The sequence below is a fragment of the Dendrobates tinctorius genome, unplaced genomic scaffold (assembly GCF_039654945.1).
Source record: "Dendrobates tinctorius isolate UK_male_01 unplaced genomic scaffold, ASM3965494v1 ptg000037l, whole genome shotgun sequence".
Lineage (NCBI taxonomy): Eukaryota > Metazoa > Chordata > Amphibia > Anura > Dendrobatidae > Dendrobates > Dendrobates tinctorius.
Genome location: NW_027361705.1, coordinates 24,332,045 through 24,350,641, shown reverse-complemented (window position 1 = coordinate 24,350,641; position 18,597 = coordinate 24,332,045). Strand labels below are relative to the sequence as shown.

Here is an 18,597-nt window from a genome sequence, read left to right as displayed (position 1 = left end):
ACAGAACCAGAGAAAGGAGTCGGAAAAGAGCAGTGGCCAGTACCCAGACCACCACTCTGAATGAGCAGATTAGATATCACAAAGAAAAATAGGGGAAGAAAAAAGGAGGAAAAGAAGAAGAGAAGAAAAGAAAAAGAGAAAGAGAGAAAAAGAAAAAAGGAAGAAGAAATAAGAAAAAAGAATGTATGAGAAGGAGAGTGTATATATAGAAAATCCTTTGTATAAATATATAAATGTTTAATAATCCGATTTATAAACCTGATAAAAACAATTTTATCTAAAAAATAAAAACTTTATTAATTATAATAAAAATAGAAATGAAAAAGTGTGTTTAATCAATTAAAAAACGTTGTGGGAAATGGGACACAATATAAAAGAGGTGGTTTATAAAAATAGGGACAACCATAAAAATCAGATACACGTGAAAAAGGACGAAAACCATGTCGGAGACCAGGTTGTTAAAAGCGGGAGGGAACGCTTGGGGAAAAAAAAAGAAATACATTTCTACAGACACAGGGTCAGTAGCGTGTAGGGGAGGGAACCGAATCTGAGAAGAAAAGACATCCAGATCGTTCAGAGAAGAAGGATCGCATCCAGAGGGAGGAAAGAAAGAAGAGTGAAGAGCGGAGGAGTCCCACAAATTGACAGCGCGAAATACAAAACCCTGGATATGGGAGACAAATAAATTGATGTAACTGCATTAATTTATCTCAGGATAGTCTCATTAGTGGCACTAAAATGGTTAAACCTAAAAAGAATAAATTCATGACTAATTTTATTACGCAATTTTGCGATCCTTCTTCTCTGAACGATCTGGATGTCTTTTCTTCTCAGATTCGGTTCCCTCCCCTACACGCCACTGACCCTGTGTCTGTAGAAATGTATTTCTTTTTTTTCCCAAGCGTTCCATCCCGCTTTTAACAACCTGGTCTCCGACATGGTTTTCCTCCTTTTTCACGTGTATCTGATTTTTATGGTTGTCCCTATTTTTATAAACCACCTCTTTTATATTGTGTCCCATTTCCCACGACGTTTTTTAATTGAATAAACACACTTTTTCATTTCTATTTTTATTATAATTAATAAAGTTTTTATTTTTTAGATAAAATTGTTTTTATCAGGTTTTTAAATCGGATTATTAAACATTTATATATTTATACAAAGGATTTTCTATATATACACTCTCCTTCTCATACATTCTTTTTTCTTATTTCTTCCTTTTTTCTTTTTTTCTTTTTCTCTCTTTCTCTTTTTCTTTTTTTCTTTTCTCTTCTTCTTTTCCTACTTTTTTCTTCCCCTATTTTTCTTTGTGATATCTAATCTGCTCATTCAGAGTGGTGGTCTGGGTACTGGCCACTGCTCCTTTCTCTGGTTCTGTCCGAGTTCTCCCCCTTTTTTTCTTTTTCTTTTTCTTTTCCTTTTTCTTTCTTTAATTACCTGGAAATTTATGAAAAGTATTAATTTCGCTGGAAATAATAAGTTTTTAATCAATTTTAACATCGCTATGCTGATGAACTTTGACTCTTGCCTCCCTTGCAACATGTGACCTTTGGCGCCAATTTTTGAACTGTGTATATATAAAACCGGTGATGTCTATACCTGTCATCCCCTGAGGAAGAAGTTTTTAACTTTGAAACGCGTTGGGAATTAAATGTATAAAGCATACAACTTGTGAGGAGTGATGGTCTGGCAGCGCACGCTTAATCCATAAAAATTCCTTCTTTGAATCTGATGATTTATGACCACAGCGCGGTCATTTGGATGTGCAGCAAGCTGACCTTGTTCCTTTATGTCTGATACTCTCCTGCACAGGGTGAGTATAACTAATTATTTTATATTCTTAATTTCTCGGGTAAGACCCTATTGCGCTCTTTTTCTTTCAGTTTTCTCTATTCTAAACCTCTGACGGTGCTTGGAAAACACTGTTGGTGCTTTTGGTTTGGAGCAGCAGAGGGTCCGTTACTCTGTTTAAGGATGGAATATTTTCAGAATAGACTCTCGTCAAGAGAAAGGCTAATACTACAAACAATTGGAAACATCGGCTTTTCTACCAGTGAGGAGGAAACTGTTAACCCCTTCAGTGAGGATGAAACAAAGACACTTCGGAAGATTTTCTACAGCTTCAAAGAAGCTATTAAGGAGGAACTCCATTACAGTTTGGATGCTCGTTTTTTATCGATTTATCTAGAAGAGAACATATGCCCTCGTGGACTGAGGTTAGTGTTCGATTCACCTTTTATGAACGATCTGAACTTTACACAAGACTGGGACAATAATCTTAATAATTGTATGCATAAAATGATTCTGTTATTATATAAGAAAAGGTCCAAATTGGCTGAACTGGCAGCCCTTAAAGTTATGAATTTATCTAAAGACCTTATCCCCTTTCAAAAATATCCAGAATATAAGAAAATTAACTCTAATGTCATAACGCATGTCATGCAAGTGGAACACGAAACCATTTTAAAAAAATCAAAAAAATTACAGAGGGATAGAGAGGACTATAGAAAAAAGAATAAAACAGCTGAGAATAAACTCAGTACAGATAATATTGATATTACAAATACTGAGGTTTTGAATAAAATAACTAATGAAACGGAACAAGAGAGAATGAAGGACAGAACCACCCTGGGGCCATCCTCTGTACCTTTAGGTGACCTTTCTCTCAAAGGTCCATTGACGGGGAATAAGGAAAATATTTTCTCCAAACCTCCTGTAATAAAAAGTACTATAACCACTGCACCGCTTATTGAAGCCATGAAACATTTGGAAAGTATTAAAAATCAAATGAAACACCTTAATGATAATGGCATTAAGAAAAATTTAATTGACACTGCTAATCCTATCCTTAATCAGGATAAAGTTATTACACCCACTCCTGTGGAATTCTCTTCACCTGCACTTATTGAGTTTCCTGATTCTATTCCTAATTCACTACTTGACCTTTCTATATATGAGGACACTGATTTGAATATTTCCAAAGGTAACCCTGTACCTGAGGATAATAATTTTTCTAATACACTCAGTGATAATACGGTTTTAATCGATAATTCTAACACGAACAACACGGCTACGGTTCCTTTTTTACCGCAAACAATAAAAAATCCACAGATAAAAAACTTTTTTTCACCAAGAACTGGAAAAAGAAAAGGTTGTACAGAGGATGCAGAGGGGGCCGAAAAAAAGATAGGGAAAATAAATGTAAAATAACGGATAGAAATAAATCTTTGACTGTGGGTAGTAATATTTTCAATTTATCTTCTTACATTCTCACTACCGATGAAATTAAAGTCCTCTCTAAAGGGTTGAATTTTTGCCCCACGTACAAAACAAATAATTTTGATTTTTTTTAGATCTCCAGTTGTTTATTAGAAACTCACATTACAAAGACACTTTGCAATAAAAGAGATGAATAAAACTACATGTAATAGTGCAAATGACCATACACAAAATAATAGTGAAAAGAGTAGTGAATCTGATTTTCATCTGAATGTCCCAATTAAATCTAAATTCTATCCCGTTGAAGATAGAGGTCACTATCTAAAGGTTTTTAGCGATGTTGTACAAAAGAAATTCAAAGAGATTTTTTCTACTAAAGTTCCCTGTGGTCATAAGTTTAATCTAACTAAAAACGAAAAAATCGCTCTGAAAACACTTAAATCCAATACTGAAATAGTGATTCGGTCAGCAGACAAGGGGGGAGGGATAGTTATCCAGAATAGAAAAGATTACTGTAACGAAGCCCTTAGTATATTATCAGATGAGAAATATTATACCAAAGTCCCTTTTGATACTCTAACCAGATCCAGAGTAGCCTATGACAATTTAATCCTGGAAGGCAAAAATAACAATATATTTGATAAGAATGAACTGAAGTTCCTGCATATAACGAATCCAAGGACCCCTTTCTTTTACCATTTGCCTAAAATCCATAAATGCCTTGTCAATCCCCCAGGAAGACCTATTATCTCTGGTATCAATTCATTAACCAGTAATTTATCACATTACATCGATAGAATAATGGTCTCTCACGTTCCTTTATTAAAAAGCTTCATTAAAGATTCCACCCAATTAATTCAATTTTTACAACAAATTGAATGGAAATCACAATATGTACTGGTAACCATGGATGTATCCTCTTTATATTCAAACATTCCGCATAATTTGGGTTTGGCTTGTTTCAACAAGGTTTTATTGAAAGATGAAAGACTTAGTAAAGGACAAAAAAACTTTTTATTAAAAGGCATGGATTTTATACTGAATAATAATTATTTTACTTTTAATGGGACTTTATATCAGCAGCAACTCGGGACCGCGATGGGCTCAAAAGTAGCACCAACCTATGCTAATATTTTTATGGGGGTATTTGAAGATTTTTATATTTTTAAATCTAGATGGTACAGCAATTGCATTCTTTACAAAAGATATATAGATGATTTGTTCCTCATATGGGACAACTCCGGAAATAATATTGGTGATTTTATTCGGGATATTAATAATAATATTTGGGGTCTGACCTTTTCAGCAATTTTTGATAAAGGAAATATTAATTTTTTAGATTTAACTATTTATATTGAGAATAATAGAATTTTAACAAAAACCTTTTTTAAAAATGTTGACACAAATAGCTATATTCCTTTTAGTAGTGGTCATTTCGGGAAATGGTTGAGGAACATTCCCGGAAACCAATATAGAAGAATAAGAAAGAATTGTACAGATATGAAGGTTTTTGTGGATCAAGCTGGAATATTAAGAAATAGGTTTATCGATAAAAAATACCCTGATAATTTGCTTACGAATGCCTTCAATAACTGCATTAATTTATCTCAGGATAGTCTCATTAGTGGCACTAAAATGGTTAAACCTAAAAAGAATAAATTCATGACTAATTTTATTACGCAATTTTGTTTTGAACATACAGAAATTAGGAAGATTTTGAGCAGCAACTGGCATATTTTATTAAATGATCTAATATTGCAGAAATTCCTCCCAAGCATCCCGGGTGTGACGTTCAGAAGAGCTCCCACCATTAAAAGTGTGGTGGCTCCTAGCCGGTTAAAAAATGTAAAAAATGATAATGAGCTTTTATCTGCATTTAAGACTCCACTCAAGGGTATTTTTAGTGTCATGATCTCAGTGCGGGTTTGACTCGCACACGTGGGGTTAATGTTTGGAACCAGTGCTGATGACTGGCATTTCTGGGGTTAAAGGTTGTGATCCCGATGCAGGCTTGCCTGCACACCTGGGGCTATGATTGTGGCCTCTCCGTGGTTCTGGGGGAGGCTTCTTATAGCCTCAGGACGCTCCCATCCCTGTCAGTTATACTTTCGCCCTTGGCATTGTGTGGTGACCCCTGAGTGTGTTTGTGCTGTGTTCTGGTTACTTGATTCTCTGTGTATGACTCGGTCTGTTCTCTGGATATCGCTTTGGATTCTGCCTGGTACCTCCTATGTCTGTTTGGTTTTGATCTCTGCTTGGCCCTGATTACCCGCTCTGTCTCATCCCTGGTACTGTACTGTGATCCTGTGTATGACCTTTGGCTTTGTCTGACCTCCCGTCTGTTTATTCCTCCTGTACCTCGTTTAGCACTGCTTCTGTACTCAGGACACGCGCACTGGCTCTATGAGCAAGTGTAGTGCGGTGTCTCTGACATTTAGATGCGGTAAAAGAAACTGTCTATGCTGTGCGTGTATTGCACATAAAGATAAGAGTTTTAAATCTACCAGCACTAACGAAGTTTTCCCTATTAAGGATTTTCTTTGCTGCACCACTGACTTTGTGATTTATCTGATTGAGTGTGAATGCGGGAAACAATATGTGGGTAGGACAGTCCAGCCACTACATCTAAGAATTAATTCCCACAGATACAATATCAAAAAAGGTTTTTTAAAGCATGGTCTTTCTAGACATTGTGCGGTTGAACATAATAAAAATCCAAATAGTTTGAAAATCAGCCCCATCGAACATATTCCGGATAATATTACTGATAGAATAGGGTCATTAAATAGGAAGGAGATCTTTTGGATCTACAGGTTGAATACCTTAAGACCTAATGGTCTTAGCGAAATTACTGAGGTTTTTCTGTGAAGTCAAATTAATATCTTTTCTTCCGGTTGGAATAATTATTGTGGACTGATATCCTATTTAATAATGTTGATTTTTATTTATCTTCTATTTATAATGCATTTTTATTATTGCGACTTTATGGTTAATTCTGGTCACTGTCCCCTGCATTTGTTATCTGTCTTAACCTCCCTATGTTGTGCTATGTGCAGCATTCTTAGTTAAAAATCATTTCTTTGTTACATCAAATTATTTGTCTCCCATATCCAGGGTTTTGTATTTCACGCTGTCAATTTGTGGGACTCCTCCGTTCTTCACTCTTCTTTCTTTCCTCCCTCTGGATGCGATCCTTCTCTGAACGATCTGGATGTCTTTTCTTCTCAGATTCGGTTCCCTCCCCTACACGCCACTGACCCTGTGTCTGTAGAAATGTGTTTCTTTTTTTTCCCAAGCGTTCCCTCCCGCTTTTAACAACCTGGTCTCCGACATGGTTTTCCTCCTTTTTCACGTGTATCTGATTTTTATGGTTGTCCCTATTTTTATAAACCACCTCTTTTATATTGTGTCCCATTTCCCACGACGTTTTTTAATTGATTAAACACACTTTTTCATTTCTATTTTTATTATAATTAATAAAGTTTTTATTTTTTAGATAAAATTGTTTTTATCATGTTTTTAAATCGGATTATTAAACATTTATATATTTATACAAAGGATTTTCTATATATACACTCTCCTTCTCATACATTCTTTTTTCTTATTTCTTCTTCCTTTTTTCTTTTTTTCTTTTTCTCTCTTTCTCTTTTTCTTTTTTTCTTTTCTTCTCTTCTTCTTTTCCTCCTTTTTTCTTCCCCTATTTTTCTTTGTGATATCTAATCTGCTCATTCAGAGTGGTGGTCTGGGTACTGGCCACTGCTCTTTTCTGACTCCTTTCTCTGGTTCTGTCCGAGTTCTCCCCCTTTTTTTCTTTTTTCTTTTTCTTTTTTCTTCCTTTTTCTTTCTTTAATTACCTGGAAATTTATGAAAAGTATTAATTTCGCTGGAAATAATAAGTTTTTAATCAATTTTAACATCGCTATGCTGATGAACTTTGACTCTTGCCTCCCTTGCAACATGTGACCTTTGGCGCCAATTTTTGAACTGTGTATATATAAAACCGGTGATGTCTATACCTGTCTATACCTGTCATCCCCTGAGGAAGAAGTTTTTAACTTTGAAACGCGTTGGGAATTAAATGTATAAAGCATACAATTTGTGAGGAGTGATGGTCTGGCAGCGCACGTTTAATCCATAAAAATTCCTTCTTTGAATCTTATAAAGCTTGAAAGGAAAACACCAGTTGTTAGTGATAGGTTGGAGAGATGGGTTAGGGTTGGGATGAAGACTGTGGTGAGGTTTGGGATGAAGTGGGATGGGATCGGGTCAAGTGCACAGGTGGTGAGATGTGATCTTGAGAATGGAGTGGAGAGTCGATCTTCTGTAATGGTGGAGAAGTTGGTTTTGGAGGAGGAAGGCTGGGTTCTGCATTTTACAATCTCAGTCGAAATGTTCTTATACAGCTTTGCAAGAAATGATAAAGAAGATATGATTAATCGATAACCAGCCATTAATTGTTAACTAGGAACTGTATGAAATGAACATTCTATTAACTGAACCTGAGTCTCGGAGGGCAGGTTGAGTTACTGCACGAGCAGAATCCTGCCGCTGGGATCCGGTGAGCAGAAGAGAGGGGGCCCGATACTGTGGGCCCCATACGTCAATCAGGGCAGTAATGCCCTGATGGCGGCCCTGCACCATGGTGTCATGCTGAATGTTGGCATGATGCGAGCGTCCTACCGGATGTTCAGTAAAGACAATGAGCTGCGCATGTCAAAAATCACAGCTGGCATCAAGCCCTGAGGTTAGTAATGGAGAGGTGTATATCAGACACCCCCATTACTAACAAAGTTATGGAAAAAAATACACACAGACAGAAAAATAAATTTTATTGAAAAAACACTCTGACACTTTTCCCGGTTCACCAATTTCTGTTTGAAAAAAAAAGAAAGCCACACAGGTCCGCCGTCATCAAGGGAATCTGCCACAGTCCACCAAATCCTCCGTAGTCCACTAATGGAAAAGCACAAACAGAAAAAAACAACAACACAATGTCACTTGTTCACCAATTTATTTTAAAAATTGTTCCCCATGCAGCCCTGAGGTTGTCCAGGTGTTGTGAGTTCATTTTTCCCTTCACCATTGAGGTCTGATGAACTCCCTCCTCTGGTGAAGGAAGGTAGTAAGGCTGATTACCAAACACCTGGGCAGCTAGATGATGACTGGGTGGCTGGAATTGAGGACTGGATATAAGGCTGCCGACGCCCTTCTTCCTGGCTGGTGATTTTCCTGCTGGATTCTTGGAGACCAGTCTGATTCCTGCATCTCAAAGCTAAGTTTTTCTGCTCTTCTTTGTACTCTTCAGTTTTGTTTTTGTTTTGCCTTGTTTTTTGGGAGTTCTGCCATCCCCGGCCGGGGGTGAGCTGAATTCCATTTTTGTCTCTGATCTGTTGATCTTTTGCTCTGTCTTCAGAATATACCTGAGTGCTGATATAGTCTTTTGAAGCCTAGCGACTTCAGGGCCTGTTTTTCCTATCAGTCGGTTGGCTCATTTTGATAGGGTTTTTGCGGATGGCAGACAGCAGCTTTCCTATCCTGTCCTATGTAGTTAGCTTGGGCCCCATCATTTGCTCAACCTATCTTTCTATCTGTGTTAGTGTTTTCATCTTGCTTCACCGTCATTATATGTTGGGGGCCGCCTATTGCTTTGGGGTCTGCTCTGGGGCAGTTTAGTTTTTCCCCTTTCTGTCTTTAGGCTATGTAGTTCTCGGCTGTGATCGAGGGGTCTAGGGCACCATAGGAACCCCCCACGGCTACTGCTAGTTGTTGTGGATAGGTCCAGGGGTCTGCAATCCGATAGCTGCCAACCTCTCTGGTTTTTCTGGACTTAGCTGGTATTTTGTTTTTTCTGCCTTCGGTGACTCATCATAACAGAATCACCAGCCATACCGCAGATCCTAGGGTACTCAATAGCAGGAGAGAATTGTAAAAAAAGAGAAAAAAGTGTCAGAATTTTTTTTTTTTTTTTTGTGCATATTTTTTCCTCTATATCTCTGAGGCCATAGGGGGAATTTTTTTCTCAATGGACATGAAGCAATTGTCTGATCGTGTGGAGCAGCTTGCTGCTGAAGTGCGGGGAATTTCCGCCTATCTTGCTCATTCACATGCTGCTGAACCAAAGATTCCCACTCCTGATGTGTTTTTTGGGGATCGGTATAAATTCTTGAATTTCAAGAATAATTGTAAATTATTTTTTGCCTTGAAGTCTAACTCGTCGGGGAACTCCGCGCAGCAGGTTAAAATCGTCATCTCTTTGCTGCGCGGCGATCCCCAGGATTGGGCGTTTTCTTTGAAACCTGATGATCCTATTCTGAATAATGTGAACGCATTTTTTCAAGCCTTGGGGTTGTTGTATGATGAACCTAATGCTATTGATCAGGCTGAAAAGACCCTGTTGGCATTAAGCCAGAGTCGGGATTCGGCAGAGTTGTACTGTCAAAAATTTCGAAAGTGGGCGGTCCTTACTACCTGGAATGATGGTGCCTTGGCAGCCCTCTTTCGGAAGGGTTTGTCAGAAACTGTAAAAGATACTATGGTGGGATTTCCTGTTCCCTCTGGTCTTGACGATTCTATGTCATTAGCTATTCAGGTGAATCGGCGTTTACGTGAACGCAGGACCACACGAGAGGTGTTGCCACCTGTTGAACAAATGTCTGAACCTATGCAATGTGATAGAGTTTTGTCTAGGGCGCAACGTCAGGAGTTCAGAAGGCGTAATAAGCTGTGTTTTTTTTGTGGAGATGCCTCGCATATTATTTCTGTCTGCCCTAAACGAGAGAAACGTTGTGCACACACGTTTTCTGTGGGTGGTGTTCAACCTAAGTTTCTTCTGGCAATTACTCTAATCTGCTCCCTGTCCACATTTTCCGCCAAGGCTTTTGTGGATTCAGGAGCAGCTCTTAACCTGATGGACTTGGATTTTGCTGAACGTTTTTGATTTCCTATGACACCTCTGCGGACGCCTATCCCTTTGAGGGGTATTAATGCTACTCCTTTGGCGAAGAATAAACCTCAGTTTTGGACCCAGGTGGTAATGCGGGTCGCCCCAGACCATCAAGAAAATTGCAGATTTTTGGTGTTACATAATTTGCATGATACCATTGTTCTGGGGTTTCCCTGATTGCAAATCCATAATCCAGTTCTGGATTGGAAATCTTTATCTGTGGTGAGTTGGGGTTGTCGGTGTGCCCTTAGTGATGCTCCTGTTTTCTCCACCTCTCCCCAGTCGCATGATGTTCCTGACTATTTGGCTGACTTTTATGATGTATTTAGTGAGAATGAGTCTGCGTCTTTGCCTCCTCATAGGAGTTATGACTGCAATTGAGCTGAACCCGGGGTGTAAATTCCCCAAGGGTCAGCTTTTCAATTTATCTGTACCCGAGCACGAGGCTATGTGATCCTATATTAAGGAGGCATTGGAGAAGGGTCATATTAGATCATCCTCTTCACCCTTAGGTGCTGGGTTTTTTTCGTGGCTAAAAAGGATGGTTCATTAAGGCCTGCAATTGACTATCGTGCCCTCAACAAAATTACTGTTAAATATCAGTATCCGTTACCCCTGATTTCTGATCTATTCTCCAGAGTTAAAGGTGCTTGCTGGTTTACCAAGCTTGACCTCAGGGGGGCGTATAATCTTATTCGCATTAAGCATGGGGATGAATGGAAGACTGCGTTTAATACTCCGGAGGGACATTTTGAGTACCTGGTGATGCCTTTTGGGCTCACTAATGCCCCTTCTGTCTTCCAGTGTTTCATGAACGATATATTCCGAGACTTTGTGGATACATTTTTGATTATCTATCTGGATGATATTTTGATCTTTTCCAAGAATTGGGACTCTCATGTGGAACATGTTCGGACTGTGTTCCGGATTTTGAGGGAGAATTCCCTGTATGTCAAGGGATCGAAATGCCTTTTTGGGGTACAGAGGATTTCACATTTGGGATTTATTTTGTCTCCGTCAACTATTGAAATGGACCCGGCCAAGGTACAGGCCATTTATGATTGGGTTCAGCCCACTTCTTTGAAGGCCCTCCAGAAGTTTTTGGGTTTTGCTAATTTTTATCGGAAATTTATAGCTAATTTTTCTGGTATTGCCAAGCCATTGACGGATTTGACTAGGAAGGGTGCTGATGTGCTGAATTGGTCTCCGGAGGCTGTTTCTTCCTTTCAGGAGCTGAAGCGAAGATTCACTTCTGCTCCGGTTTTGCGGCAACCTGATGTCTCACTCCCGTTTCAGGTGGAGGTGGACGCTTCTGAGATTGGTGCAGGAGCGGTGTTGTCCCAAAAAGATCCTGTGACATCTAAAATGAATCCTTGTGCTTTCTTTTCCCGAAAGTTCTCCCCATCCGAACGTAACTATGATGTGGGGAATCGGGAACTGTTGGCCATGAAATGGGCATTTGAGGAGTGGAGACATTGGTTGGAGGGAGCCAAACACCAAGTCGTGGTCCTTACTGACCACAAGAATTTGATTTACCTGGAGTTGGCCAAGCGCTTGAATCCTAGACAGGCTAGGTGGGCCTTGTTTTTCACACGTTTTGATTTTGTGGTCTCTTTTCTTCCGGGCACTAAGAATGTCAAGGCAGACGCCCTCTCTAGGAGTTTCCTTGCTGATTCTCCTGTTGTGACTAAGCCTGCTACCATCTTAGGCGAGGGGGTAGTTCTTTCTGCCATCTCGCCCGATTTGAGACGTGCTCTGGAAGAGTTTCAGGAGGACAAACCTGAGCGTTGTCCCAGTGGAAAGTTGTATGTTCCTGACCAGTGGAGGAAGAGAGTGATGTCTGAAGTTCATTGCTCTGCATTGGCTGGTCATCCAGGTATTTTTGGTACTAGAGATCTGGTGAGTCAGTCTTTTTGGTGGCCCGCCTTGTCTCATGATGTCAGGAATTTTGTGCAGTCCTGTGGGACTTGCTCCCGGTCTAAACCTTGTTCTCGCTCTAGTGGCTTGTTGATGCCTTTGCCGGTGCCCAGGAGGCCATGGACCCATATTTCAATGGATTTTATCTCTGATATTCCTGTCTATCAGAGAATGACAGTTATTTGGGTGATTTGTGATAGATTCTCTAAGATGGTCCATCTTGTACCACTCCCTAAGTTGCCATCTTCCTCTGAGTTGGTGCCCTTGTTTTTGCAACAGGTGGTTCGCTTGCACGGGATTCCTGAGAACATTGTATCTGACAGAGGAGTTCAGTTTGTGTCTAGATTTTGGAGGACTTTCTGTTCCAAGCTGGGAATTCAGTTGTCCTTCTCATCTGCGTTTCACCCTCAGACCAATGGGCAGACGGAGAGAACAAACCAGACTTTGGAGTCGTATTTGAGATGTTTTATTTCTGCCGATCAGGATGATTGGGTTTCATTTTTGCCCTTGGCCGAATTTGCTTTAAATAATAGAGCTAGTTCTGCCACTTTGATGTCACCTTTTTTTTGTAACTTTGGTTTTCACCCTCGATTTTCTTCAGGGCAGGTGGAGCCTTCTGCCTGCCCAGGTGTTGACACTGTGGTGGAGAGAATGCACCAGATCAGGGACCAAGTAGTGGATAAGTTGTCTCTCTCCCAGGAAAAGGCCCAGCGGTTTTCCAACCGGCGTAGGACCGTTGGTCCCCAGTTTAAGGTGGGTGATATGGTTTGGTTGTCATCAAAAAATATTGCTATGAAGGTGGCTTCTCCTAAGTTTAAGCCTAGATTTATTGGACCTTACAAGATTTTGGAGATTATTAATCCGGTCTCTTTTCAGTTGGCTCTTCCTGTCACATTTAAAATTCATAATGTGTTTCATAAGTCCTTGTTGAAGAGGTTTGTTGAACCAGTAGTTCCTGTGGTGGCACCTCCTGACCCTATATTGGTTGAAGGTAACATGGAATTTGAGGTAGAGAAGATACTGGATTCCCGTCTGGCTAGACGGAGACTCCAGTATTTGGTTAAGTGGAAGGGTTATGGTCAGGAGGATAATTCCTGGGTCTCTGCCTCTGATATTCATGCCGAAAAATTGGTGCGTGCCTTTCATCGGGCTCACCCGGATCGCCCTGGTGGCATGGATGAGAGGTTGGTGACCCCTCCTCAAGGGGGAGGTACTGTCGTGAGTTCATTTTTCCCTTCACCATTGAGGTCTGATGAACTCCCTCCTCTGGTGAAGGAAGGTAGTGAGGCTGATTACCAAACACCTGGGCAGCTAGATGATGACTGGGTGGCTGGAATTGAGGACTGGATATAAGGCTGCCAACGCCCTTCTTCCTGGCTGGTGATTTTCCTGCTGGATTCTTGGAGACCAGTCTGATTCCTGCTTCTCAAAGCTAAGTTTTTCTGCTCTGCTTTGTACTCTTCAGTTTTGTTTTTGTTTTGCCTTGTTTTTTGGGAGTTCTGCCATCCCTGGCCGGGGGTGAGCTGAATTGCATTTTTGTCTCTGATCTGTTGATCTTTTGCTCTGTCTTCAGAATATACCTGAGTGCTAATATAATCTTTTGAAGCCTAGCGACTTCAGGGCCTGTTTTTCCTATCAGTCGGTTGGCTCATTTTGATAGGGTTTTTGCGAATGGCAGACAGCAGCTTTCCTATCCTGTCCTATGTAGTTAGCTTGGGCCCCATCATTTGCTCAACCTATCTTTCTATCTTTGTTAGTGTTTTCATCTTGCTTCACCGTCATTATATGTTGGGGGCCGCCTATTGCTTTGGGGTCTGCTCTGGGGCAGTTTAGTTTTTCCCCTTTCTGTCTTTAGGCTATGTAGTTCTCGGCTGTGATCGAGGGGTCTAGGGCACCATAGGAACCCCCCACAGCTACTGCTAGTTGTTGTGGATAGGTCCAGGGGTCTGCAATCCGATAGCTGCCAACCTCTCTGGTTTTTCTGGACTTAGCTGGTATTTTGTTTTTTCCTCCTTCGGTGACTCATCATAACATTCAGCATTCCCCCAAATCCGGTGACTGTGAATGTGAATAGCAGTAAGTAACATTACTGCTAGTGATGAGCAAACGTGGTCAGATAAGGCCTCTTTCACACTTCAGTTTTTTGTGTCAGTTAAAATCCGCCAAAAGGACGGATAGCGGATCCGTTTTAGTACTGATGACAACGGATGCCACCCGTCCGTCAAGATCCGCCAAAAATGAAAGTCAATGGGGAAAAAAACGGATCCGCAAAGAAAAATGGCGGATCCGTTTTTTTTGAAAATTGGCGGATCTTGTCTGATTGTTAAAAACGGAAGTGTGAAAGAGCCTTAAGGTGTTATCCGAGCATGGTTGGATACTAACCAAGTGACTTCTGCGTGCTCAAATACTATGTTCTAGTTTTCGCGCCTGCAGGTCTTGCGACTGTTCGACAGCCAAAACACATGCAGAGATTACCTGTTAGGGTTCAGTCCGGATCTGTGCAGTAAATGGAACGAGGGACAGCTAGTGTGAGGGAAGCCCATAGAGCATTACTTGACTTTGTTAGTTGGACTTGTGGCCTAGCAGGAAATACCAGTGATCCCCCCCACACTAGGGCAATCAGGAAAGCGCCATAATTGGCGTATCTAATGTGATGAGCCAATTCTGGGGCAGCTGCGGGTTGGTATTTTTAGGCTGGGAAGGGCCAAATAACCATGGATCTTCCCAGCCTGATAATAGCAGCCTACAGCTGTCTGCTTTACCTTTCCTGGTTATGAAACAGAGGGGGCACCCACATATTTCTTGTAAATTATTTATTATCTTTATCCCCAAGAGTGGTTTGCATGTTAATGACAAGGCCAATTTTTACAATTCTGACCACTGTCCCTTTATGAGGTAATAACTCTGAAGGAACGCTTCCATGGATCCTGGTGATTCTGACATTATTTTCTCATGAAATATTGTACCTCATGATACTGGTAAAATTTATTTGAATTTTTATGCCCTTAAATAACAGAGATGTGTCACATAAAATACTTAATAAGTAACATTTCCAACATGTTTACATCAGCACAATCTTGGAACCAAAATTTTCTTTTGTTAGGAAGTTATAAGGGTTAAAATTTAAACAGCAATTTCTCATTTTTTGGGGGGACCACATCACATTTGAAGTCACTTTGAGGGGTCTATATGATAGGAAATACCCAAAAGTGACGCCATTCTAAAAATTGCACCCCTCCCGGTGCTCAAAACCACATTCAAGACGTTTATTAACCCTTCAGGTGCTTCACAGGAGTTTTTGGAATGTTTAACAAAAAATGAACATTTAACTTTTATTCACAAAAAATTTACTTCAGATCCAATTTTTTTGATTTTCCCAAGTGTAATGGGAGAAATTGGACCCCAAAAGATGTTGTGCAATTTGTCCTGAGTGCGCCGATACCCCATGGTATCGCATGGCGGAGCTTGGAAGGGAAGGAGCGCCGTTTTACTTTTTCAATGCAAAATTGGCTGGATTTAAGATCAGATTTTTGGGAGGCAGAAAGAGCAAAAAGCAATTCATGAATTTCTTTTTTTTTTGTGGGGGGGGTTTATACCATTCCGTGTATGGTAAAATTGATAAGGCAGTTTTATTCTTTGGGTCAGTATGATTACAATGACATAATAATTATTCTTGCATCGCTTTATTCTGAGAGCTCTAACTTTTTTATTTTTCCACTGATGGAACTGTAGGGCGGCTCGTTTTTTGCGGGACAAGATGACGTTTTAAGCGGTACCATTTTTATTTATATCCATCTTTTTGATTGCGTATTATTCCACTTTATGTTAGGCAGTATGATGATAGATCATTTTTTTTGCCTTTTTTTAATGGTATTCACTAAAGGGGTTAACTAGTGAGACAGTTTTATAGGTCTTGTTGTTGCGGACACGATGATGCAAAATATGTGTACTTTTATTGTTTAGATTTTTTTCTTCATTCAAATATTTATTTAGTGATAGAATATACAGGGTGGGCCAATGATATGGATACACCTAAATAAAATGGGAGTGGTTGGTGACCTAGATCAGCGTGCTGAATTTGCAGAATGGGCAAAACAAAAATTGGAATAGGACCCTCAGTTTACACAGAACATTATGCTCAGTGATGAGGCAAACTTTTTTGGGTGGGCCATTTTTATGGATACACCTAAATAAAATGGGAATGGTGACCGTTTTCTTGCGTAGGGTGTCTTGCATTGAAATCTGCTGCAATGACCCGGGTACTGCGTTCACCAGACATCAACACAATTTCTATCCGCTCCTTACGTGTTAACCTCTGTGACATGTCAATGGCTGTAAACAAAGAGAACCTTGTAAATAACTCATGAAAGACTAAAGTTGCGATAAAACCAAGCACACCCTTTGTTTTTCTTGTGAAATTAGCAATAAGTTTGATGTGTCACATGACCCTCTTCCCATTGAAAAGAATAATGTTGGAACCAAAATGGCCACCATGGTCACCACCCATCTTGAAAAGTTTTCCCCCTCCCATATACTAATGTGTCACAAGCAGGAAGTTGATATCTCCAACCATTCCCATTTTATTTTGGTGTATTTATATAAATGGCTCACACTGTATATTGATTTTTTTTATTTTTATTTTTTATTCTATTTTTAAATATTTTTTCAATTATTTAAAAATATTTTTTTAATTTTTCCTAACATTTACACTTTGTCCCACTATGGGACAATCATTTTTTTGCAGGCTGATCGCTTCTATAGCATCCTGATGAAACAGCATCTGCATGCCATAGAAGCTGTCAGCGCTGCACTGTGCATGATCAACAAGTTTCCCAGCTCTGGTAACCCATCATGGCAACAATCGGGACCCCATGTTACGCTGCGGGGTCTCTGATATAAAGACAGAGGGGCTGTTAGCACTGCGTCGGCTCCCGGAATGCTGCGATCTTGTTTGATCACAGTATTTTGGGGGTTAAAGTGCCGGGAGCGTTCTGTGACCGCTCCTGGCACCTAATGCCGGGTTTCAGCTGTTAGAATCAGCTGACACCCGGCTGTGATCGGCCGCGTACTCCCCGTTAGCGCGGCCGATCTCGATGAAGTAATGATCTGTCCATGGTCAAATTGGCCCAGGGCACGTGGACGGAATATTACATCCGATGTCAGAAAGGGGTTAAACAAGGCTAAAGATCCTTCAGAGCCAACTTTAGAGTTTATTATATCTATTCTATCTATATCTGTATATAAGATTGCTTCATTAGTTTGTAAACTAGTTTTAATTTACATAGTGAATTATAGTATGTAAAAGATGATGTTAAGAACACATTGCATATGCATGTCGCACAGATGTCACACGGAGACTGGGGGAGAAAACAAATTGCACACTCGCATGGCATAAGTTCAGCCATACGGATTCCACTTGTCCAACTTTTCTGAAGCAACATCAGATCAATATTTTATACAGGAGTGTGAATGAGCCCTTATACCCAGTATACAGGACAGGAGAACCCGTACTGTGCAGTGTATATATACATGGAATAAGGGCTTATGCACACAAACGTATAAATTGGGCGTGTGCTATTCGATATTTTATTTTTATCAGATTTTTTCTTTTATCAGATACTATTGAATGAGGAAGTGCAATATTTTTTTCCCATACTGACTCGGTATGAGAAAAAAAGCTCAATATATAAATATTACCCACTATGTTAACACCGCACTATAGCTATATACAGTCATATGTAAAAGTTTGGGCACCCCTATTAATGTTAACCTTTTTTCTTTATAACAATTTTGGTTTTTGCAACAGGTATTTCAGTTTCATATATCTAATAACTGATGGACTCAGTTATATTTCTGGATTCAAATGAGGTTTATTGTACTAACAGAAAATGTGCAATCTGCATTTAAACAAAATTTGACCGGTGCAAAAGTATGGGCACCCTTATCATTTTCTTGATTTGAACACTCCTAACTACTTTTTACTGACTTCCTGAAGCACTAAATTGGTTTTGTAACCTCATTGAGCTTTGAACTTCATAGCCAGGTGTATCAAATCATGAGAAAAGGTATTTAAAGTGGCCACTTGCAAGTAGTTCTCCTATTTGATTCGCCTATGAAGAGTGGCATCATGGGCTCCTCAAAACAACTCTCAAATGATCTGAAAACAAAGATTATTCAACATAGCTTTTCAGGGGAAGGATACAAAAAGTTGTCTCAGAGATTTAACCAGTCAGTTTCCACTGTGAGGAACATAGTAAGGAAATGGAAGAACACAGGTACAGTTCTTGTTAAGCCCAGAAGTGGCAGGCCAAGAAAAATATCAGAAAGGCAGAGAAGAAGAATGGTGAGAACAGTCAAGGACAATCCACAGACCACCTCCAAAGACCTGCAGCATCATCTTGCTGCAGATGGTGTCACTGTGCATCAGTCAACAATACAGCGCATGCATAACGCCTTTTTGTATGACCAAACAACTCAATCTTTGTTTCATCAGTTCACAGGACCTTCTTCCAAAATGT

The 18,597-nt window shown here is 39.9% G+C and overlaps 1 protein-coding gene across 4 annotated transcripts in view; it reads left to right on the top strand.

Annotated features, from left to right (window-relative positions):
• LOC141088064 (uncharacterized) overlaps nucleotides 1–18,597 on the top strand; it is a 129,005-nt gene that overhangs the window by 38,586 nt on the left and 71,822 nt on the right. The window contains exon 2 of one of the 4 annotated variants that reach the window (XM_073573934.1): nucleotides 1,884–2,216. The exons of 2 other annotated variants lie outside the window; for them this stretch is intronic. The gene's annotated coding sequence lies outside the window, so the exon portion shown is untranslated. Of the gene's footprint in view, nucleotides 1–1,149; nucleotides 2,217–18,597 lie in introns of those variants that run through there. One more of the 4 variants, XM_073573937.1, reaches the window with a different exon arrangement.